General features: G+C 40.2%; 2 long non-coding RNA genes across 2 annotated transcripts in view; one reads left to right on the top strand and one right to left on the bottom strand.

The window, feature by feature from the left end:
* Positions 1 to 370: 370 nt before the first annotated feature.
* On the bottom strand, positions 371 to 5821 carry LOC122540710 (uncharacterized). The gene is made up of 3 exons (XR_006309386.2): positions 5694 to 5821; positions 4997 to 5098; positions 371 to 774 (listed from the first exon to the last, which is right to left on the bottom strand). It is a non-coding gene; the product is annotated as an uncharacterized LOC122540710 (long non-coding RNA).
* Positions 5822 to 5995: 174 nt separating this feature from the next.
* Positions 5996 to 25235, top strand: part of LOC148142277 (uncharacterized) — a 99420-nt gene continuing 80180 nt past the window's right edge. Inside the window, exon 1 of the long non-coding RNA XR_015752053.1 lies at positions 5996 to 6123. This is a non-coding gene — a long non-coding RNA (uncharacterized LOC148142277). The remainder of the gene's footprint in view (positions 6124 to 25235) is intronic.

Raw genomic sequence — 25235 nt, 5'->3', positions numbered from 1 at the left:
AGGATATGTTTTGAAGCACTTTGTTTTTATTACAAACTGTTGAATATTTTGTTTCTTCTAGCAAAAGAACTCATAGCCGAGTCAGAACAAGATGGAAATTCTCCATGAACATTATCTTCCATGTTTTTGTTTCCATGAAAAGAATGGCTTGCAGCTGCTCAAATGATCAAATTCCAATTTTGGGATATGACAAAATTGCTAAGAGCAAGACAACAATGGTTTTACATTCCATGTCTTTTGTTACACAGCCAACGATGGTTTTGTTGTCTGTGTAACAAAAGACATAGAATGTAAAACTCCATACATTTTGCAAATTGATAAAGTAAGGGAACGAACTTCCAGAGCATCATTGCAAAACAAAAAAATAAAATCCCAATAGCAAGGGAAAGATGGTGATAATGAATTAATAAGGTTATCCAAGACATAAATTGGATCTGAAATAAAGAATGTAATGGGTCATTTGTAGTAAAATCTCATTACTAGGTAGTAGACCCAAATGTATTACAATGCATTTTTTGCAGAGTCGCACAACTTGCTGTAACTATTTCTGAGGGAGATTGAAAACTACCAGGTTTTGAAAACATTCCAGGAGATATAGATATCAGAATTGGCATACAATTTATTACAAAAATCAATTGGTCTGCTGATTACAAAGGTACCTCGGGTGTCTCTGAGCACATAAGTAGAATGGAACTCCTCCAGTTATGCAGCCGAACACTTTGATTTTTCAGAATATGTGCACAAATATTTCAACTTTTGTTAGCAGGACAGCCCCTGAAATGAGAAAACAGGAACTTCAGAATAAGTATTAATTTCTTTAATAATGTTAAAGAGACAGAGAGCAGAATTTTCCACTATCTTGGGTGAAGTGACCAATGGGAAGGAGGTTGGGCCTATTTAGGTTAGATTAGATTAGATTCCCTCCAGTGTGGAAACAGGCTCTTTAGCCCAACAAGTACACACCAACCTTCTGAAGACTAACCCACTCAGACCCATTTCCCTTTGACTAATGCACCTAACACTATGGACAATTTAGCATGACCTGCACATCTTTTGGACTGTGGGAGGAAACCGGATCACCCAGAGGAAGCCCACGCAGACACAGGGAGAATGTGCAAACTCCACACAGACAGTCACCCGAGGCTGGAATCAAACCTGGGATTCTGGCAATGTGAATCAAATTCCAAAGATGGGGCAAAGCTTCCCGCTTGATTGGCACTACATCCACAAGCATCTACTCCATCTACAACTCCACCACTCAGTTGCAGCAGTGTGTACTATCTGCAAGACGCACTGCAGAGATTCACCAAAGAGCTTAGATAGCACCTTCTAAACACATGACCTCATCCATCTAGAAAGACAACGGCAGCAGTTATATGGGAACATCACTACCTGTAAATTTCCCCTCAAAGCCATTCACAATCCTACCTTGGACATTTATTGGCTTTCCTTCATTGTTGCTGGGTCAGAATCCTGGAATTCCCTCTCTAAGGAAATTGTGGGTCTACCTACAACACATTGACTGCAACAGTTTAAGAAGAGATCTCCCTACTGCCTTCTCAAGGGCAATTAGAGACGGGCAATAAATGCTGAGTTAGCCAGAAATGCCCACGTCCCATGAGTGAATAAAAGAAGAAAAACTAGTTGTCATTAATGATGATTGCATGACAAAAGTTGACATAGGTCATGGCAGACCATCTGCCAAGAAACTCACTGGCATTCACTTTACCAAAAAATGTGAAAATTCAGCTATAGAGTGATACAGTCATTGTTGAAGAGAGGAATGCTAGTCAACTCATCAGTTCCAAACCAATTCTCTGCAGCGTGATCCAGAGTTCCCTTGCTTTATCCTCATAGCTCTGCAAGTTTATTTGCCCCAAGTGCTCATCCAATTTTCTTTGGAAATCAACATAGCTTCCAATTCACTACCGGTAGTGAGTTTCAAATCATTATCACCACTGTAAATTAAGTTCTTTGTCTGTATCTCTTGACCTGACCGTAAGCCTGTGTCCATCAATTCTTGCACCAACAGTTAAATTTTTGGTTTTGTTTATTTAAGCCTGACATAATCTTATACACCTGTATCAAACCTCTCCTTGATTCCCTTCATTCCAAGGATGACAATCCCAACTTCTCCAATCTAATTTTACAGCTAAAATCACTTATGCCTGGAACCATTCTGGTAAATCTCCTCTGCACCCTCTCAAGGACTCTCACATACATCTAAAGAGTGGTGATTCTAAGCCTGATACTAATTATTCTAGTTTCAATCAAAGGCTGGATCTTGGAAAAGTGCAAAATAATAATGCAGTTTCTCCAGCAGAAATAAGAGTGTCATTTGCTAATTATTACTGACAAATCCAAAAATAATCTTACAGGAACTTTACATATTTCAGGATGAATTATGGAAAGAAATACAAGGGTGAATGAACTTGATAATGGATCCTTCTAATTATCCATATTGCAAATAAGCCTGAATTGAAAGTAAAATTCTTTATGTTGTATAATGGATAGTTCCCATGCAACTGTGGACAGTGTGGTATCCTATATGTTAATCATAAGGCTGCAGTGAGGTACTTGGAAAATTAATAAGCATGCTGAAGACCAGTTTTCTTTTGAGGAAGCTTAAAAAATAGTGACAGGCTTTCCTTGGAGCTGTGAAAAGCCAAGTGGTATGTGGCTGGGATTGCTAACCTAGCAGGAAGATGGCTTTTGTGAAACAAAACTAGTCTGTGAAAGTAGGAGAAAGATTGCATACTGCAGTGATCTCGACACTGATCTTTCAAAACTGCATTCAAACCCTCCAAAGGCTCTGGAATTGAAGTCCTTCTCTATCTGTAAATCTGTAATGCAAACCGAGATCCAAGTCTTTTCTTAATGTAACTCTCAAAGTGAGTAGGCACTCACTATGTTGATACCAAATCTTCAGTCTAGGATAGCAAGTGTTGCATATGAAAATAGCATACTGATGTAATAGAGGGTAGTCTCATTAGGTTGGGATAAAGGAACATGTGGGCCAGAGTAAGAGGTATGTCAATCTTCTTCGAATAACATTGTCAATTTTGAACATTTGTGGTGAGCTCTCTAATCTTATACTGGGTCATAATTCATTATCCTGAAGGCCATTTACATTAACATTGTTTACGATGAAACAGAATGTGAAATTTGTTTCACAAGGGTTTGCAGCAGCCAAGAAATGGGGAAGGGCTGAGAGGTAGGGAGGAAAGTTATGAAAACTAAGTGGACAGTTTTCAAAGGCAAATTTGTCTGCCACCTTCCGTGATTTGTGAACACATAGCTCCAGTGCTGCTGCTCTTTTCTGGATGATATTTAGCCTCGTTTCAAGACAACGGTAATTACGCAAAGTTCTGCAGAATGTAGTCAAGTATCCAAACAAGAGGAGGCCACTCATCACTTTGGGTCTACTCCACCATTAAAAAAGAACAAGGCTGATCTGACTTTAACCTCTGCACTACATTCCTTCATCACACTCAGATAATATTTCATTACCTTGGCAATCAAGAATCTACCTCTGTCTTAAAAAAACATTCAAACATTCAGCATCTACTGTCTTTTGAGGAAGGGAATTCCAAAGATTCATAACTCGCTGAGAGAAGCTCTTTTTTTCTTCAGCTCTGTCTAATCAGCAATCTCTTTTTTTTACTTTTACTTCTAATTCTAGATTCTCCCATTACAGGCAACATCTTTTCAACATCCACCTGGTCAAGTCCCTTTAGGATCTGATATGTTTCAATTTCAGTTACTTCTAACTCTTCTAAGCTCCAGAGGATACAGGCATAACCTGCTTTGCCTTTTCTCATAAGGCATTCTGCACATTCCAAGTATTAGTCTTGTAAACCTTCTCTGAAATGCTTCCAATGCATTAACACTCTTCTGCAGGTACCGTGACCAGTACTGTACACAGCACTACAGATGCAGTCTCACCGATGCTCTATAAAACTGAAGTGCAATCTACTCATGCACTCAATTCACCCTACAATAAAACATAGCATTCTATTAGCTTTCCTGATTACTTGCTGTATCTGCACAATCACCTTCTGTGAATCATGCACTTGGACACAAAGATCGCTCTGCAACCTCTTATCATTCAGATAACATGATTGTTTTTTATTCTTTCTGCCAAAATTGACAATTTCACACTTTCCCATATTGTACTCCATTTGATATATCTTTGCTCACTAACTTTACCTATCAACTTCCTTTTGTCATCTCCTTGATGAGCCCTTCACAATTCACTTTCATATCTATCTTTGTGTCATCAGCAAATCTAGCTACAATACTTTCAGTCCCTTCAGCCAAATCATCTATATAAATTGTAAAGAATTGAGGCCCCAGCACCAACCCATATAGCACCACTTATGACATTTGCCAGGCTGAAAAAGATCTATTTATTACTACTCTTTGCATCCCGTTAGACAGCCAATCTTCTATCCATACCAATAAGTTACCACACATCTTTGGAACCTTTTATTTTCTACAAAAACCTTGAAAGTGGTGGCTTATCAAATCAAAAATATGACTGAGTTTACAATATTCAGTCTATGCAGTAATGATACACTGATCCAGAGAATGAACTACAAATAAAATTATGACGAGCAAGTCGTCAAGTGAAAATAAAAGGTCAAGTATCTCAATTGTTTTACCACAATGGAGCCCCAAATTGTACGCTCCTGAAATAATTGATTAATTTTAGTATCTTATACCTGTTACATATTGGGGTTGGTTAGCTCAGTTGGCTGGATGGCTAGTTAGTGAATGCCAACAGTGTGGGTTCAATTCCTGCATTGGCTGAGGTCATCTATGAAGGGCCCTCCTTCTCCCATTGACTGGTGTGGTAACCCTCAAATCAATCATCACCAGTTGTCTCTCACTAAAGAGATAATAGAACGATGGTGACTTTACCTTTATTACACACTCTCATCAAGGTGTGATTGCTTCGATTCTAAGCGCAGTCTTCTCAAAATACAGAGCTCACCTTCCAATCACTAATGTTTGGCTCTCCATCCTCCTGACACAGTCTTCATTGTTATTTCACACAATTACATTTGGTTTTCACTGAAGTCATCCTCTTTGAGAACTGTGTTCATTAGGTATGGAGAAAGAAAAGAATATAAGATGATCATCCCCAAAGCATGCAGTGTTACCAAACATTCCAAAGAATGATGTAACTCTTACCCAATTGCCCAGACCTCCAAAAGCTGTGGTGGCATTTCATTTTGCCAAACTCCCCATTTTTGTAAGGAAGGTGGCAGTGTGTAATTCGAGGAGGTAGATTACAATTTAGAAGCCCGGGTTATTAGAGAAGAAAGAATTATAGAATTTTACAACATATAAGAGGCTTCTTGAACCTTCATACCTGTTCATTTTTATCCCAAACCCCAATTTATTCCCTAAATTATTCCACTTCATATACAGGCTCAAATGATTATTTTTACTGTTCTCATAGCATCTGCTTCCAATACACTTTGAGGAAGCAACCCTCTGTTTAAAAGGGAGAAATTTCACCCGAATAGGTCGCCTATTCAGATTTAAAGGGAAAATAAAACACATAGTCCTGGAGACAGGAATTCGCCCCGGTGAAATGTTTCATCCTTTCTATCGGGTGGTTCTATCAGCCTGTCTGGGACTGTGCGAAAGCTCAGAGAGGTGTCTCTTTAAGTATTTGCACCGACCTCTGCAATGATAGCTGCTGCCCATCAGTGGAGCGAGACTCTGGTAGCACAGCCCGTTGTGGAATGAGCCAATGAAGGGATAGAAGTGCTGGGAGCGCGCCTGGCTGTCGTGCACAGTTCCTCACAGCCGAGCGGGGGCGCGCTCCTGCATGTCAGCCAACCAGCCTGCCTGAGCAGGATTCTGTAGTGTGTGTGTACCTCTCTCTCTGCTGCTGCTGCTGCCGATTCTCCCTCACTCGTCCTTCACTTTGCTCGCTCAGTCTGCTGGATTTGTTTAAACCCTTCCGAGACCATCGAACAAGCAAGCTAAGAAGAAGAAGAAGAAAACACAATCATTAATTTAAAAAAAAAAGAAACAAGAAGGGGAAAATGCACGTTTCAGTTTGTGGCATCGTCCTTTTAGGAATGGCTCTCCTCCTCCTTTCTCAAGGTACTGACACTGTCAAAACTGATGCGTTTTATACTCTCACGAATGTTGGCTTGGTAGCCGAATGGTGAACCCAATGTGTTGGAATGTACCGTGCAGTTGTAAACTTTCTTTTTGTTGCATTGCACGGACAAGTCCTGTGTTTGAAGTGAATGTGATAGTAGGCACTGTGTAGTTCAAATCTTGTATTGGTTTCCAGTTGGAACAGCACTCCCATGCTTTCTACCGGACAGACCGAGTTGTTATCACGTTCCCGGGCTGTCGCCTGTTTAAATAGCAATTCGGGCAAAAAGTCATTATTCACCGCTCCCCCCTCCAAAAAGTGGCTGACTTGAGGGTTTGAGCTTCAGGGGGATTCAGTGCAAATTGCAAGTATGCACTGATTGCTTCCACGCACTCCCTCAGTTGAACTTGGGTTCGTGTTACCCGATGGAATCCACGACACATTATTTGTGAAGTGGCACTATTTTTATATATTTTTTTCTTTAAAAAACCCTCCGTTTTAGTTTGAGAGTGTTACCTGGGTAGCTGGGTGAATGGTGCGTCAGTTGAATGCGCAGTGTTTGGTTGGACACAGCCTCTGGTTCTGAAGGAGCTGTGCAAATCTACATAGTGTTGGTATTAGTTCACCAACATCGCTCCTGTTTCACAACAGAACCAAGCGCGGGGCATTTCTTAAAGCCTGCAGTGCACAGTTCTGGTGTTGGAGAGAGGGCCAACTTGCTGGACTGTCCTTTTAAATGTTCAATGGAGGTGACCCAACTTTGGATGATGTGCAGTGTTTAAAGGGACAACCGCCCTCTTTCGTTTGCTTGCAGTTAAAACAATAGGCTGAGGCTCGCACGCCCCAGACTGCCCGTTTAATCGCCTCCGCCGCTAAGTTTCCTCCTTTTAGACTATTTTAACTTCATTGATTCCCTCCGCGGTGGTGGCGAGCAATCCTCAGCGTTCTGCTGCCGCTGGATTTTGCCAGGAGTCTGAGGGAGCTGATTCTAGCCTCGGGAACTCCTGGTCCTGGAATCCAGATGGGTTTCCCCGTCGATGTGGGGTTGGGGGGGGGGGGGATGGTGGGGGAGTGGTGGTAGGTAATAATTAGTTTGCACTGGGTTTCTCTTCGGAAACAGAGGTTGCTGATGCTGTTCTCTGCAGTTGCCCCGATCGCCGGCCGCGAGCTGTTGCAGCTTATTAGTGTCGAGTGGGGCGTTTGGCTACGAATTGGTGTTGGGGGTTGATTATTGGGAGTTGATCGGTAGAATAGTCTGGGACGGCGCGCTGATGTATTGGTCCGACCGCTCAATCAGCTCAGCACCCTTGAGACTGCTGTACTGTAACTGAAGGAGCTGTCCTTTCAGCACCCAGCTCCCCAGCGAATTCTGCTCGAAGTGATGCGTCTTCACGTTGTTGTTGCTTTTGGGAGAGGGAGATTTATTTCTCAGTGTTCTTTAATGTCCTCCTTTGCAATAAATGCACCTTTTCAGGCATTTCGGCTGCCTCGCCGATCTGCAATCTTCTAGTGTGATTCACCGACCCCTTCCAACACACTTCGCTGCTGAACAGCGGCCGCTTAGATATTCCAGTTGCTGGTGTGACTCTCTGTTTCCGAAGTATTCAGTCGACCAGTTCCACTGTAAACCCGATCCATTCCAGGTCCCTGTCGTTCCAGATGGGAGACAGATGGCACTAAAATTTGACCAGATACCAGCATTTCGTTTGCTTGCCCTCATCAATGTCTGGACCTTGCCTTCTGATGTTTTCTAAAGCTGTTGCGATTTCGACCATTTTACAAGCTTTGAGAGTTGAAGGGATCAGCCCCGACTGGCCAGCCTAGTCTCACTATTGAATCGGATCTTGCTAAAAGGCGTTTTTGCCCACTTTTATTTAAGGTCACTTCACTCCTCTACATTAAGGAGGGTTTTTATTTTTGTTTGACTAAAACATACAGTAAATAACATTACAAGCTTCCCATCACACCACTTGAGACGAAAGCATTTCCATTAATTCCAATTTGCGGGTTTTTTTCTCTCTGTCAGGATTAATCCAGTTAGTCGGTTTGCTGCAGTCTAAATCAGGCCACATGTTATTTAACATGTACAGATTTTGCAGCATAACTCGATTGGAACCATTTCAGGGCATCTCAGTCGAATTCTAAGCTCCAATGAAATTACATTCGAGGCTTGAACTTGTAATGGCTGAAGAAATCGGGGTCTCTCTGAGTTTGAAATCATCAGGTTTGATCTCGTCAGAAATTAAATCTATACTGGTCACCTTCACCCGAATTCAACTTTAAATCTATATCTAACTTGTTCTAATCATTTAATATTCTCAAAAGTAATCTATAAACCACACAAGAAAATTCTTCTGTATGACACAGATGGAAGGTAGTTTAAAATACAGATTAGTGAACTATGATTTTGCTTGAAATTCTGAAAAACAGAGTTAAACTTTTACCCTTTGGATAAGAAACAATTTAGATTTCATTTGATTACTCAGTGGAGCATACCCTATTGTAAGCATGTCACTTATTTTAAAGGCTGGTGATTATGTTAAATTCAAAATATTAAGATCTTGACTTAATTTTAAAAAAAACTGAATAGGAACCAGCTTCACAGATTCATGCCCAGTATAAAGGCACTTTCTGCCTGTACACCATGGCTGTGCAACTTTGTTTATGCCCAGATGGTACTAAATAGGGAACTGGCAGTGTCTACTGATCAACCTGAGCCTTCTGTATCTCATGGGCACAGTGAATGTAGAGGGCCCAAATGACACAGTGGTGCTATAATTTACAATAAAAGCTTCATTTAATCAATTAGACATTGCTTACGTTGTTAGGGACTCAACCCCTTGTGTCGCCTTTATTTTTCTTTAATCAACCTACTCAGGCATGTTATGACACAGCACTGGGACTTGAATCTAGATCGTCTAGCCTAGAGATAGTGACACTATTTCAACAGGAGCTCCAGTGTCATCTTTACTACCTTATTAAAATTAGGATAACACAGCCATGAACCATTTTAATTTATGACAATGATCCAGATTTTAATTGGATGGAGTTATAAATGATAGCCAAGAACCCAAAGGGGTGACAAACCAAAAACACCACTTTGGGAAAATTGTGAAATCTAATTGTTGACTGAATTTCATTGTACGCAGTTGTTAACTCTCCATTGGTCAATGTAACACTACTATAATCAGAAGTGGACGTACATTTAAACACTTCATGGTGTAGAAAGTAAGAGCTGTCATGAGTCTGAGAGCATAACTTCTGGAATCAATCACATGATTCATCATACCATACACCCAAGTAGAGTGAGTTTTGAACACTCATTATGTGAACACCTAACATAATGAGAATAATCTTCTACTTAATGATATATTAGGCTTTTATAAATGGATTCTGATGGAGTTGCAATATTCACTTAAATTATCATTCTTTTAGTAGACCATTGCCTCGAAAAACTGAAAATGATGATAACCATAAAATGAAATATAGCACTTTGTACTTTTATTGAAGACTGCCTGAGAAGATTAATTTCGAATGACCTTGTGAAGGTGGCTGCATGCAAGCAGCGTGTGTTCTATATTAGCTGAAAGCAGTGTGATTTCAAAAGATTAAGTGTTTATGTACTGCAACATTGGAGAATTTTTAGGAGCCAGGATATGTTTTGCATTTTTTGTTTGCACATGATACCAAAGTACTTCAGTTTCTATGGAGCCAGTTACAATCCCTGAAGAACTGAATCCTTGAGTTAATAAAAATGGAAAGTAGGCTAAATAAATGAGAACTGGGTCAATAGTTTTACTATATGCATGTTAGTATATGTTTGATTTACTTTACAATGCATGTTGCACATGTTAAACTAGATTGGATACATTCAATAGGAACAAGAAAATCTAGAGCAGACTCTCTTCTGCTCTCCTCCCCCAAAAGTTGGCCTTTTTGAAGAAAAATCAACTACTATTGTTCAGGTTCACATAAATAGGAAATTGCTGATACTGTATCAGGTAAAGAAAAACAAACACAGTACTGCAGTGGGGTGAGTTTAATGTTAAAATTTCTTTTACAAGCCTCAATGATTGCATCTGCAATTAGAGTAATGTTTTGGAGAGGATGTGCAAGATCTGTTGACAAACCACTCATGAGGTGGTTTTCCTATTTATTAATCTATCTATTAATCAGGATCCATGGTCATCAATTGCACTTGAAAATGCATTTGTCCATTCAGGGGTGAAGAAACTCTTCAAAACAAAATCCAAAAATCATGAATGCTGAAAAACTAATATGAAATCAGAAGTACAGGAAAACATTAAAGTCAAAGTACATTTTCAAAGAGGGAAACAGTTTTGATTTGTTAATAGTTGACCTTTTAATCGAACCAGAAGATATTTGGAGGTAACAGTGTTAGTGGGAACCATCGAGAGTAGGCTAGTGAAACAGTTTTAGGAAATTAACGTATGAGGATGAAAAAGGAAATTAAATGAGAACAAGAGAAAGGATGACAAACTTTTGCAGTAGATTAAGGATAAGATGAATTGAAATACAAAATGGCTGATGTGCAAATGTTAGCTTGTGCATGGCATACTGTTTTTAATGTATTTGCTTCATCAGTTCAACTGTAGAGGCTGCCAATTTGATTCAATATGTTGATGAATTTGTTGCACATCAGGGTTATGGTCAGACTATCCTATTAGTTCATTGAACAGCATTTTTGCCTAAGCCAGGAAGAATGTTAAAGTCCAAAGGACAAAAAACAATACTTCTCTACTCCTGTGAAGTTGGCACATTTTAAAATGTGAAAAAACCTTCATACTTCCATGGTAAAGTCAGTCCTCAAAGAATTATTAGTTTGTGCTGATGTAGTGAACAACAGTTGAATCTTTATTAATGTAGGAGAGATTGATTAAAAGAGGTCTTAGCCTCTTCTCACTCTTGATAATCATTCATGGAAGCTGTTGTGGTTCTGTTCGCCGAGCTGGAAGTTTTTGTTGCAAACGTTTCGTCCCCTGGCTAGGCGACATCATCAGCCTGACAGCCAGACTACTGCGACCCCTAGGACTCATAACGGCACACAAACCAACAGCCATGCTCAGACAACAACTCACCAGAACGAAGGACCCGATATCCAAAATGAGCAAAACTAATGTAGTGTACAAAATACCATGCAAGGACTGCACAAAACACTATATAGGACAAACAGGAAGACAGCTAACAATCCGCATACATGAACATCAACTAGCCACAAAACGACACGACCAGCTATCCTTAGTAGCCACACACGCAGACAACAAGCAACATGAATTCAACTGGGACAACACTACTATCATAGGGCAAGCCAGACAGAGAACAGCCAGGGAATTTCTAGAGGCATGGCATTCATCCACAAACTCCATCAACAAACACGTCGACCTGGACCCAATATACCAACCACTACAGCGGACAGCTGAAACTGACAACCGGGAGCGGCAGGGACAGACCACTATAAACACCGGAGGAAACATCAAAGAAGCGCTTCGCAGGAGGCTCCCAAGCACTGATGATGTCGCCTAGCCAGGGGATGAAACGTTTGCAACAAAAACTTCCAGCTCGGCGAACAGAACCACAACAACGAGCACCCGAGCTACAAATCTTCGCACAAACTTTGAATTCATGGAAGCTTTTGCAATTAATGTTTTTCTTTTGAAATATAGATAGAAAATGCTGGAAATAGTCAATTGGTCAGGTCACATTTGTGGAGAGAAAAAACACAAAACTTTCAGGGTTGTAGCTCCATATGGATCTGGAAAATATTATAGATGTAACCAATTTTAAACAAGTCCTGAGATCAGAAAGTCACAACAGAAGCAAAGAACAAAAAGGAAGGCGTTTGATAGAGTAGGAAGTAGGAATGAGTCAAGTGACAGAGAATAATGGTGCAAGGCAAAAGAAGCTGCTAATTGGACAAAACTCCCCCTCCCAACCAAAATTAGGAAGTATTTGACCATTTTTGGATTTTTGGAGCTCTCTTCCACAAACAGCAGTGGTTGTTGGATTAGTTGTTATTTTTAAATCTGTGATAGATAATTTGTTGTTAAGCAAAGACCTTCAAGGATGTGAGCCAATGGCAGCTCTACGCAGTTAGGCACAGAACAGCCACAATCCCACTTTATGGTAGATTAGGCTTGAGACACTGAATGGCCTCACCTGTTCCTATGAAAATGGGTCGATATGAGGTGTAAATAGAAACAGCTAGATATCCCCATCCCCTTATCGTCATAAAACAAAGCAGTTGTTACGTTGGGAAATTGTTCAGTATTTGGTCTGAAAGGCTGTGACTGCGTATTTACATAGTTACACATTATTTTTATGAGGTGCCCTTTCATCAAGTTTCATTTGAAAGATGTAGAAAGGTTAAGGTTAAAGAGATCAGAGTAGGAGTGGTCCAGACAATTCTTGTTACAATGAAATATCAAGCTAGAGACAACATTTCACATACCGATTGGATTCCTTTTCATCCGAAATGATTTTATCCTTAATTTCTTGCACATGTCCCATATTCAAGGAAGTGAAAGTTCAAAAGTTCTTCATTGAGCTGGAGGTCAGCTATCATTAGAATAGAAAAACTCCTAATTTCGCTTTCACTCTGTAATCCTAAAAATGGTTTGAACTCTGAAGTTTATAATCTCCATCTCTGAAAGAACACTCCAAGGTTGTAACAGTATGTCAGATGATATGGGGATTGAAACAGACAGATTAGAATGCTGGTTAATTGTGATAAATGTTTTTGGTTTGCAATTGATGTGTCCTTCTTACAAAGGGTAGAAGCTGAGCATTGTCATATAGTGTCTGAAGCATTAGTTGAAATATTAACTTGCTCCTCTTTAGGATAAAGTATTTGCAAGAAGAGGCACACACTAGATGTATTCATCATACATCAGAAAATAGTTTCTTGGACTGAATTCTATCAGTACTGTCTGGCAAATGAGGATAAAAGCATCTCATAGCTGATGTAGTTCAGTCTTCCTAAAGGTTAATGAACTGTAAGCACTTACTATCCATTTGTACGTTTACATTGCGTATCAACAATTCAACAACCAAATTGTTCTCTCAAGTCGTTTATGTAGCCTTCCACAATACTAATCCTAGGAGCATGAGGAGCATTACACTCACAGAAATATGTGGGTTGAATATTTGGGCTGTCTGAGAGTTGCATTGCAATGGATGATCAGTCTCCCCCATAACTGGTCTCCAAGTAGTTGACCAGACTACTTCCTCTCTGAACATGCCTGCTGTTACCCTGAAGCAATGGGAGGTGATGGTTGTGTATTAGTGGTATTATTCATGGCCTGATAAACAGTGTTATCACTGGACTGATAAACTAGAGACCCAGGTAATATTCTGAGCACCTGGGTTCAAATCACACTGGGGCCGATGGTGGAATACAAATTCCATAAAAATCTGGAATTGAAATATGATGTTGGCCATGAATCCATTGTTGAGTATCAGGGGAAAATTAAAAATCTAGTTCATTCATGTCCTTTAGGGAAGGCATATGTCATTCTTACCTGGGCTGGGCCTACATGTGACTTTAGACCCATAGCAATGTGGTTGACTCTCAACTGTCCTCTATGCAACCAATGCTGACCTAGCCAGTGATGCCCCCATTCTGTGAATGAATAAACAAAACTTTCTCTTCTACCCCGGTCTGTGCATGCAACTTGCATGATCAGTCCTTGGTAGATTATCCGTGACTAGTTACTTGACCACTAGTTGGCATCACAACTGTGTCATGTTCCCAACAGTTAGTTGACTCTTCACCATTTACAACATCTGCTTGTTTTTAGGGTCTTATCTCTTTGTTTTAATCACATTAAACAGCTAGGTCCTTTGTCTTATAATGTTTGGAAAGGCAACTCAACATTATCTCTCTCCACATATCCCAGGTCTCCAAACAATCTGTCCCACTTTGTATCCTAATTATGCTACTACAGATGTTACAAACATTTCTTGAATGTTGACCTCATGAACCCTTGAGGCTTCAACGTTCCCACTTATAATTTGCACAGTTACACATTGTTTTTATTTAGCATATTCTGATTTAATTTAGATCATTGCCACTTACCATGTTTAAGTTTGCTACCTCCATTACTCCTTAAGCCAGTTCACATGCCATTCATGGACACTAACTTCTGCAGTGGTTGCTTATGAAATAATATTTTATTTTGAAGCAAGGACAAGCTTGAATAGGATTGTCAAGTTTTCAACCAACAGCTTTATAGAACAGAGCAACTTTGTTTTGGGGAATCCCACTCACGTGCCCCACTCGGATGTGCTACTACATCAAAGATCAGTGTTTCAACTCAGTTTAAGTGGGTCCCACATGAATTGTAAGCCATTCTATTGGATGCTGTGAGAGACCCTTTGGAATGAATGGCTTCAAGAGAATAAATAGGTGTTGGAAAGTTACCTGCTAAATTTCTATCAGAATTTGTTCATTGTTGAGTGTAAGTCCATGTCTAATCTGTTTTGCAATTGTGTTTTCCTGTGAGCTTTGAGCTTCTGGCTTGTGGGTACTGGTGATGGTGCATATTACATTGTGAGGACATTAAGCCAATTCTTATTGTGATATCAACAGTAACCAGTAGGGAAAATTGTCAATCCATCTACTCTATTTGAAGCATTATTCTAAGTTTTCTTTATTTCTGTGAAATTATGATAATTTAAATGTCACTTGTTAAGGGAGAGGAAATAACATCTCATGAATGCAAAATTTCCTCATAAATAGATCAGCTCAGCTGTTAATTTCCTTTATTTCTGATATGAATAGAATATTTGTCCCTATTATTCAGTAAATGAGTCACAATATTTGACTTTGTCCTTAGCTGAACAAACACCAATAAAGTGAAGCTGGTCAATTTTAGTTCTTGTGGCATGCTCTGAAATATTAAATGTCTTCTGAACGTAGGATGTCAACATGTTTTATTACTGCAAGCTGCATTTCCCATCTAGATTCTCATAATGACATGCATTGATCACATCAATTCACTTCAATCTGGATCTACATTTAAGAGCATGAGGACGAACTTGCAAGCATTCCCATTCCCATTCCATTCCATAAACATGTTCAAAGATTGGTCCACTCCATACACCAGTCTGTTCTGCTCCAGACCTGGAGGATTTTTATTTCACATTTGGGTAAAACACATTTCTGTATGAGAATCTCAAATCAACACATCTCAAAATGGGCCTATATCTGAGGATAGAAAATAAGTGTCATGATGTTGAATTGAAAAAGAACAATGTCTTGAGCAATCTCTGGATAATGGTAATTTCATGGTGTCAGTTTGAACTAATTTATAAATGAGATGTGATTAAACTGATTTATAATTATTGGTGCATGATTTATGTTTGTTAGATAAATAGTATGACACATTTTCATGGTTCAGAATTCTTGTTTGTTTTGAGTTGACTGATTTTGTGTGGACTTAATCATATTTAAATTCTGAACTAGAAGATACATCATAAAATTTACTAGCCAGTTTGAATTATGCACTTCACACACTTAAATCAATGCAGTCCACACTTGCAGTACTGCTGTAGATAACCCATTCACCATTAAATCTAAACTCTGCGCTTGTGAAGATACATGATGTACAATTCATAAATGATTCTTGATGGAGAAAATGTCTTGAATTTGGGGTTTGTAAATCAGGTTGATATTGAGCCAGCATATTTGTAATGCTTCCTAAAAGGTGACACATCTTTTAGGAAGCATGAGTGTTTGATCCCTTTGCATAAATTCTTAACTCTTGCATTTTAATTGACAATGTTTCAATGCTTTCAATAGAAGTATTTTGAGGATAGAAGGCTAATGGATTAGTTTAGCTGCCAGGGATTAAACTTGCATTGGATCACTGGATTTGCTCCAATAAAAATGTATCCTTATTGAGTGTAAATAGATGAGCATGATGCACCAGTAATTCAGACAGGTAAGGGTTATGACAACATTCATCATTTTTGCACCTCTTTTCAGTATGATACCTATTCTGTGATTGGTGTTTCTGTTTTTTTCATCGACAATTTTGTGACCAATACTGGGATCTGGTTGTGACCAGGATTTAGTATTAAGCAGCACGTGGTTGCAATGGTCAAGATATGATGTATTGACTGCATATCTTGTCACTTATTTAAAAAAAAGAAATTTAATATTTTATAATGTTGTGCACACACTATATTAGAATCTTGAATCTGGGTTTGAGCATTTAGCGAAGATATAACATACACATTTGACGAGGCAAAACAATTATTTCACTGGTCACCATGGTCATAACGTTGGATTGGGATTCATCACCTGTTACTATACAATATATCCTGTTTGACTCATGAAGTGCTGAGTGACATCAATGGCATGGATTCAATTCCCACACTGGCTGATGTTACCATGAAGGACCCTCCTGCTCAACCTCTCCCCTCATCTGAGGGGGTGACTCTCAGGTTAAACCACCCCCAATATTCTCTCTCTAATGAGAAGGCAGCCTCTGTCCAGGGGTAGGACCATGGTGATTGTCTTCCAAATAGAGTAATAAAATTCCATTCATCTCACTTTCCATAATCTCTGGTTTCCTCTTTCCGAAGTACTAATTCCCTTGAAAAATAATTTATGACCTCAAAATCTTTCCATATTATGACCATTGTATATGTAAAACTAAAACTTTCTTCGAACCTCCCTTGCATTAGTTGTCAGCCTTGACTCAGTGATAGAATCATCAACTCTGAATCAGATTCCTGTGAATTCAAGTCCCACTCTAAAGCATTGAATCTAAAATCTGGATCCTCTGAAGTAGACGTAAAAAGAAAAATCCATGGAATCATTTCAAAGAATAGTAGGATATTTCTCCAATGGATGCTGTTCCCTCCATGCTTCACGTCAGCTCTGATGAAGCGTTATCTAGACTCAAAACGTTAACCTTCTCTCTCTCCATGGATGCCGCATGACCCACTGTGATTTCCAGCATTTTTGTTTTAAGTATTTCTTCATTGAGATTGAAACCACAATAAAACATTACAGGTAAATCTAACCTGGCCAATTAATGCCTCACTTGTCTACTCCCAATCTTCAACTGAGTGATGAAAGGTATGATCAATAGTGACTTACCCAACAATAATGTGCTCACTAACACTCATTTGAGTTTTACCAGGGCCACCCAGCTCCTGTTCCTGATTACAGACTTGATCCCAGTCTGGACAAAAGACCTGCTGAAGTGAGAGTAACTGCCCTAACGTTAAGTCAGTTTTTTTTTAACAATGTGTTGTATCAAAGAACCCAGGAATTGGGGGGGAACACTGTTCATTTGTATAGCTACCACAAAATTAAGCTAATTGTGGTTGGTAGAGTTCAGTCATCTCAGCCACAGGAAATCACTGTAGAAGTTCCTCAGGCAATTGTCCTCAGCCCAACCATTTTCAACTGCTTTATCAATGACATGACGATGTGGGAAGTAGGATCTCTCTCTCTCTCTCTCTCTCTCTCTCACGGCACGGTGGCTCAGTGTCTCACAGCACCAGGGTCCCAGGTTCGATTCCAGCCTCGGGTGACTGTCTGTGTGGACACGTTCTCCCCGTGTCTGTGTGGGTTTCCTCCGGGTGCTCTGGTTTCCTCCCACAGTCCAAAAATGTGCAGTTTAGGTGAGTTGGCCATGCTAAATTGCCCATAGTGTTAGGTGCATTAGTCAGAGGGAAATGAGTCTGGGTGGGTTACTCTTCAGAGGGTCGGTGTGGACTGGTTGGGCCGAAGGGCCTATTTCCACATTGTAGGGAATCTAATCTAATCAAACACACACCTACTCTCTGTCTGTCTCTCAACCCCTCTCTGTCTCCCTTGCACATCCTTTGCTATCTGTCTGTCTCTCACAACACCCTTGCATCTGTCCCTCTCCCTGTCTGACACACACATGTATCCCTTTGTGTTTCTCACACAAATCCTCTCTGTCTCATAGACACCCTCACTGTCTCTCCCTCCTCTGTATCCCTCTCAAACACAACAAACATTGTCTCTGTCTGTCTGTCTGTCTCTCTTTCTCAATCATACCTCTCCCTTACACCCCTTCTCAATCTGTCTCACCCTTTCCCCCTTCTTTCTCTGTCTCTCTCACACACTTCTCTCTTTCTCTTGTGCCCCCCCTCTCTCTCTCTCGTGCTTCCACCCCTTTCACCCCCTCTCTCTGGTGCCCCAATCTCTCACTTTCATAATCCCAATCTCTCTGTGTCTCCCTTTTGCATCCTGCGCTTTTGCTTCATCTTCTCTCTTTTTCTTCTCAGTCCTTCCTATCTCTCCTCCTTCACAGTCTTCTCTGTTTGCTCCAATTCTGTACCTCACCTCTCTCCCCCACGCCCCTCCTTCTTCCACATTCCCCTCTCCCACGTTCCCCCTCCCATGCCGCTTCTCCCATGTCTCTCTTTTTCCCTTTCTCCCTCCTCCTTCTCTCCCTGTTCCCTTTCACCCTCCATCCTTCTCCTCTCTCGCACTATCTCCTCTTGTTTGCTGTCATTCTTCTCATGTTCTTCTCATTCGTGTACCTTCTCTGTCTTCCTATTCTTCCCTCAGCTCTTCTTCTCTCACTCTTTGCTTCCACCTCTCTCTATCTTTCTTTCTCTCTCCCTTTCTTCTTCATTTTTTACCCCCCTCTTCACCTTACCCCTCCCCTTTAAGCTCAGTCTGCATCCTCCCTCTCTCTCTCATGCTGTCTCCCTCTCTAGTGTGCTCTCTTTCACCCTCAGGCTTTCTCAATCTCTCTTGCCCTCTCTGTCTCTCCCCAAACTCTCCTGACCTCTCTCCCCACAATCTTTCTCTCTCTTGCCCTCATTCTCTCCCCACCCTTTAATGCCCCCCCTTGCCCCCTTGCTGGCATCATCATCCTCACCCTCTCAGTTTCTCTCTCCTTTGCTCTTCTCTTCTCTCGCCCTCTCTCTTATTCCCTGTTCCCGACTCACTGTCTCACTTCTCTCTCTCTCTCTTTCAACTTCTCTCTCTTCCTTTCTCTTTCACTGTCTCTGATCCTCTCTTCATTCTCCTTATTCTTCTCCACTAAATTCTCGGATTTCACCAGTTTCCTCATTTCCCCTCCCCCCACCCTGTCTCAGTCAAATCCATCGAATTCAGCACCGCCTTCCTAACCTGCAATCTTCTTCCCGACCTCTCCGCCCCCACCCCAGTCTGACCTATCACCCTCACCTTGACCTCTTTCCACCTATCACATTTTTGACGCCCCTCCCCCAAGTCCCTCCTCCCTACCTTTTATCTTAGCCTGCTGGACAAACTTTCCTCATTCCTGAAGAAGGGCTTATGCCCGAAACGTCGATTCTCCGGTTCCCTGGATGCTGCCTGACCTGCTGCGCTTTTCCAGCAACACATTTCCAGCTCTGATCTCCAGCATCTGCAGACCTCACTTTCTCCACTAAATTTGTGCCTTACCTTATCAACAGTTACAAATTCAATTGATTAATTGATTGTCCGAAACTTTACACAATACAACAAGTCCATAAAATATTGAACAAGTTGGACATCACTTTGATGCTTTTGTATCCTATTCTTCCAGGTACTCAAACAAGTATGTTGTTTGCCATTTTTCGACCCTATATTCCTGCTGCCATCTTTAATTGCATTGTGCTCTAAAGGGTATCCTGAAGTCAACTGTGACCTTGGACTCAGACAGAAAAAAAAAGTAGATCACAGGTTATAGGGTTTTGGAGAGGCCTCCCTCCAGTATTTGAGCACCAAAGTGGAGATTGACATGTGTGTGCAGTACTGAGAGAGCGCTGCATGGAATAAGACTGCATCTTTCAGATATGCCATTAACTGACCTTCTATCTACCCTCTGTGGTAGTTGTAAAAATTCCCAAGACACTATTTCAAAGGAGAACAGGGCATTTATCCCAGTATCCTACTCAGTTATCCCTTCATCAACAACATGAAAATAGATCATCTTGCCATTGCTACATTGTTTATGAGAGTTTGCTGTGTGCAAATTGTCGACATTACAGCAGTGACCAGAGGTCTGAAAGCATTGTATTAGCTGTAATGCTCCTTGTGATATCTTGTGATCATTAAAGACAGTAAATGTGGACACATCTTTGTGCTTGGACTTCATAGCAAAGATATCTGTTTGATGGCTGTCAAAGCCCTACACTGACTGGGTGGCTGGTTTGTGATGCAGAGTGATGTCAACAGCCTGGGGTCAATTCCCACACTGGCTGAGGTACCAACTCAATTTCTCCCCTGGCCTGAGGTATGGTGACCCTCAGGTTAAACCACCAGTTGTCTTTAATGAGAGGGCAGGCCTATGATCCAGTCACGCTCTGGTGACTTTAACCCTTAGTTTATCTACAAAATAATTCAGAGCTGATGACCTTCAAATTTGCATGGAACTCTACACTATTAACAAGAGCTGTGACCTACTGTAAAAATAGATTAGATGCGAACTATAAAATTTTTCTAATGAAAATCCCTGATTGGAATATTTCCAGTATGACAACTGAAGATTGTAGAGTTGAAAGCTAACTCTCATTACTACTGGGAGTATCAAAACCTTGTTAGTGCTTTTAATGGGCCTTGTCAGACTGCTGAAGAATGTCTATAGTTTTTTTACAGAACCTTTTTACTGGCAAATGCTATCATTTGAATAATTATTGAGGCACTGTGGAATATCGATGATTTACCACCTAATTTTAGTTTTCTTCACTCAGTGCCTCCCTCAAAACATTAAAACATGCTTTCATTGTGATTTTTAACAAAATTTTCCAAAATAAACTGTGATAAAATCCTTTGAGTTTTCTGTAAGTTGTGTCTAAATTAGATTGAATCTCAGGTTGATTTATATTCACTCAGGAAATTGGATGAGAGCAGCCTTTTTAGTGTGAACACTGTTCTATCGATGTTAGTGTTGCCCACGTTGATGTCATAGGGAGGATTGTTAGCCACCAATGTGGCAATCATGGAGGAAGGTAGGATTTAATGGTGGAGACCAAGTGGCTAATCACTCTATTCTACCCAATCCCACAGCTATTTTGAGATGGTTGTTAGTTAAGGGCTTCTTAAAGTCCACCTAAGGCTTATTGTTGGAGACAATTAAAATTTTCCAGTTAGCCATCAAGACAATGGAAGTGTTGGGGAATATTGCAGCTGCATGGAGGCTGCCTCCTGGTGGCAGACAGGATAAAGGGCAATGCCCCAGCTAACATTGGAAGCATTATATTCCTCCTTGGCTTCAGAGGCAGAGCAGGCCACCCTGTGGAGGGGCCCTTCGACCTCACATGGACAATGGTGGCTCAGTTGCTCAGGCCATTTAGTTTAATTTCATTTTGAAAGAAGATGAAGAAAAGGCTCCCTCATCTACTAATGTTATGCTAAAGCTGGAAAGACTCTGAGTGGTTTTTCAGCTTTGTGAGCCCACCCATTGTCCTCCATTGGATGTTGAATCTTCGGTGGAATAAAAGTAAGTGGTCAACCCCTGAACCCTTAAGCTAAATGTTTTGAGGATGTGGTGATGGTGAAAATTTACTCCATAAAAATCTGTAGTTGAACATAAAGCTCACCTAATGGCAATTACATACCCATTGCCAATCGTCATAAAAGACTCAACTAGTTCAAGAATGTCCTTTAGAGAGGGAAACTGCTCTCTCAGCTAGATTGGCCTTCATGTGGCTCCAGACTCTCATGTATCTTCCACAGACTCATAACTTTCCCCTGGCCAATTAGGGATGAACAATATATGCTAGCCACTTCTCACGAATGAATTTAAAAAAAATCCTGCTCTTTAACCTGTAATTGCCTGACCTGAGGAGAATTGCATGTAACAGACTATTCCTTACATAATATAGGCTTTGGACCCTCTTTCCAACCTGACAATTGGTACGCGAGGGAACTGTTCCAGTAATATGTGTATCAATCCACTGCCACCTTGATACATTTTGTCTCAAACAGTCCTGCAATATAAAGTGTAAACCACCTCTGAATTGGATCTATCTGTGAACAAAGCTAGAGTTAAGCCTTTTAGAAGGTGGATCTACTTCCACTGAATTTCACAATGAGTGGGGGCCTTCATTACGGCCAATTTTACTCTCTTTGGCCCAGCATTTCTGATGGCCAGATAGGTGTTATTCATTGGAGTGAAGGACGGTGACCCTCCAGAATCGCCCTTGCAATGGGCTCCAAAGAAATTTTACCTGGCATTTGGTCTTTTCACACAGGCCAGGTTCACAAGATGATGAGTGATTGGGCTTGTGTGCAATATTATTATGGGAGCTTCCAGTTAGATGTTCTGCCTCCATTTTCCAGTTACCCAGTCCCCATTTTACAATCCTCAATCCACCTATTTCACCTCTGACTCTCAATACTACTTCTATGCCTTCCTTCATGCATGCTCCAAAGTCATTCTCTCAATATGCACTGTGTATATACTTGCCTTGGGAGCATTGCAGTTGCCATGGGAATTATTTTAAAATCATTAAGAAAACATTTAATCCTCTAACAAACTATTTAAGACTCTGGATTCAAACACCTCTTTGACACAGGAGAAAAAGATCTGCACTAATGCAACATATATTACCCTTAAGTGCCTTTTAAGACTATAATCAAATGAAAGAATATGTTAAAGACATTGTGCTAAAATTGTCAATCCTTCTTGAATCAATAGGTCTTCTGGGATAACATTACTGGTTTTGTAACACAACTAGGTATTCATAATGACCACAGCTGCCATAACGAAGTCTACTGCTATATTGCCTGAAATTGATAGAACATCTTCCTGTACCCATGACCTCTGTATGTAAAATATAGATACCCACATATATGTACATAAAGTGAAGGCCGGTTTCCCCTTGTATATTATGTCTGGGACTGGATTGACTGCTTGATCAGGTGCCCAACGGTCTCTGAAAGTTGGTACAAGTGGCAGGGATTCCCCGAGAATGATGAATTGGATAAATCAGGCTGACGTTGGACATGAAGTATGACATAAGGGTATGGTAAGTAATTGATAAAGGAAGTTTTGGATAATAGGAAGAGAAACCTCTTTGGTCTTCATAGAGAGAAATCCTTCTTGAAAATCATGTTTTGTCAAAATATGGTTGAGTTTCAGCTGTTGGTTTTGAATCAAGTCAAAAACTACCCTGAAGCGTGACTTGATAATTTCTGCTGTAGTCTCTTATACAGGAATCACAAACCTTGAAATAACAAGTTTTTTTTACTGATTACCTTGTGTGAAAGTCCTTTAATACACCTCAGTAACTATTTTGGTGGGGGGGATAATCTAAATGTTACACTTTACACTTGACGTTTTATGGTGAAGTCCTTAGGAGTTGTGAAGTAGTGTTACAGAGAGCTCTTCATACACTTTGTACAATTGTGATGGACCAATAAATCCTGCAGGGATATCAGCTGCTGTAATTGGTAATGAATGAATTTTCTGCATAATAGGTCTTGAGGTGCACTTTCTGCATTTGGCTTAATCATCAGTTTGAGCAAAAACTGGTTTTGGAATTACTCTGTTTTGCTAATTTCAGCACTCTGTTCTAGTCTCTGTCCTGACAGATTTCTATAAAGACGTAAATAAAATTTTCCATTTGCCTGTAAGCCAGAATGTATAGTTTATTGAGAGTGAAGAAAGAAATTATTGCTGAATTGATGGTGGATAACCTACTCCAATTCAAATAATGCAATGCAACTGGACAAGAGACCACTACCTGGAAGTAACCCAATTTTGTCAGTAAGTTATCTCCAAAGAAAGAATAGTCTGAGACATGTATTAGTTTAGTGTAGTCAGTTTTCTTCTGCATGAATTGACATACTTCACTGAATGAGCACAATCCAGATAAACTGACCATGGTAATTACCTGTATCTGGAGTTATGGCCAGCCTTGTGGGCAGCATCAGTTTCCAGCAATGTTTCGTGAAATAGCATTGAAGACTGTGGAAGTTTGGTTTATACTCAGCGTACCTTTATGGTTACAATTGATTTTTACCTTTTAAGCTCATTTGATACCAGGTAAATTGGGATGATGGTGAAACAGATACAAATTAATCATAAAACCTCTGAAGTATGGAAGCAGGCCATTCATCCCATCAAGTCCACACTGACCCTCTGAGGACTATCCCATGCAGACCCACCTCCCTACCATATCCCTGTAACTCTGCATTTACCATGGCTAACCTACCAAGCCTGCACTTCCATGGACACTATGGGCAATTTAGCTCAGCCAATCCAACTAACCTGTGCATCTTTGGAAATGAAAGACAAAATGGGATATAATTATCCATGTGACTTATTTAGCCACAATTTGTCTCCAAACTTGTTATACAAGCTACTAGACTCACATAATTAGAATTGACCGATCCTTAGTTCATTGTGTTTTTTCCCTCTTATTAATGATACCTAACATAAACTGTCTGCCTCTTGTTATCAGTAACTCTATGTTGCGAAGTCCACATCAACCTCTCCATTTGAAAAGGTTAATAATAATTTTAACAACAACTCTAGATGTCTGCGAACACTCTACTATCGAAGTAAACTAATGTAAATCTAACTTGAGAGCATTTTCTGATCCACTCTCTTAGCAGTTCTAGACCTATACCTTTCCATATTTTACTCTTACTCTGTTATTATGTACAACGTCTGTAACTAAATGAATGGAGAAAGGTTTCTCCTCAGGAATATTTAAGAAATACAACAGACATACTTTGAGACTTTTTTGCTCCCAAATTTGTAATTTCTAGATGGTCACTTCCTTCCAGTGACTGTTAATACAATCTAAATCATATAAAATGTCATGCTTGTGTTACTTCAACATAAATTGTCACGTAGACTGATAGTTTGCAGTTCTTTAAAGACCAGCGGGTAAGCCATCTAACTGCAGGTTCTTAGTAATCTGCCATTGTACTGATAGCTTAGCGGTCTGTTTTCCTATGGGTTTAAGCTTTAAATCTCCTCACTATAATCTACTGTTTGGCTGTGCCCCAAGTAGTGCATTGCATTAAATTTCCACTACAGAATAACAAATTAGTTCATGTTGTTCGGCAGGAACATGATGATAAAGGTTCAGATGACATCTATAAACTGTGAACTACATTTTGCCAGCTGTGCAA

This window comes from Chiloscyllium plagiosum, unplaced genomic scaffold, assembly GCF_037043375.1.
Source record: "Chiloscyllium plagiosum isolate Xiang-an unplaced genomic scaffold, Cpla_swu_hap1 HiC_scaffold_29, whole genome shotgun sequence".
NCBI classification, from domain to species: domain Eukaryota; kingdom Metazoa; phylum Chordata; class Chondrichthyes; order Orectolobiformes; family Hemiscylliidae; genus Chiloscyllium; species Chiloscyllium plagiosum.
The sequence above is the reverse complement of the archived record's forward strand: the minus strand, read 5'-3'. Positions and strand labels throughout refer to the sequence as shown.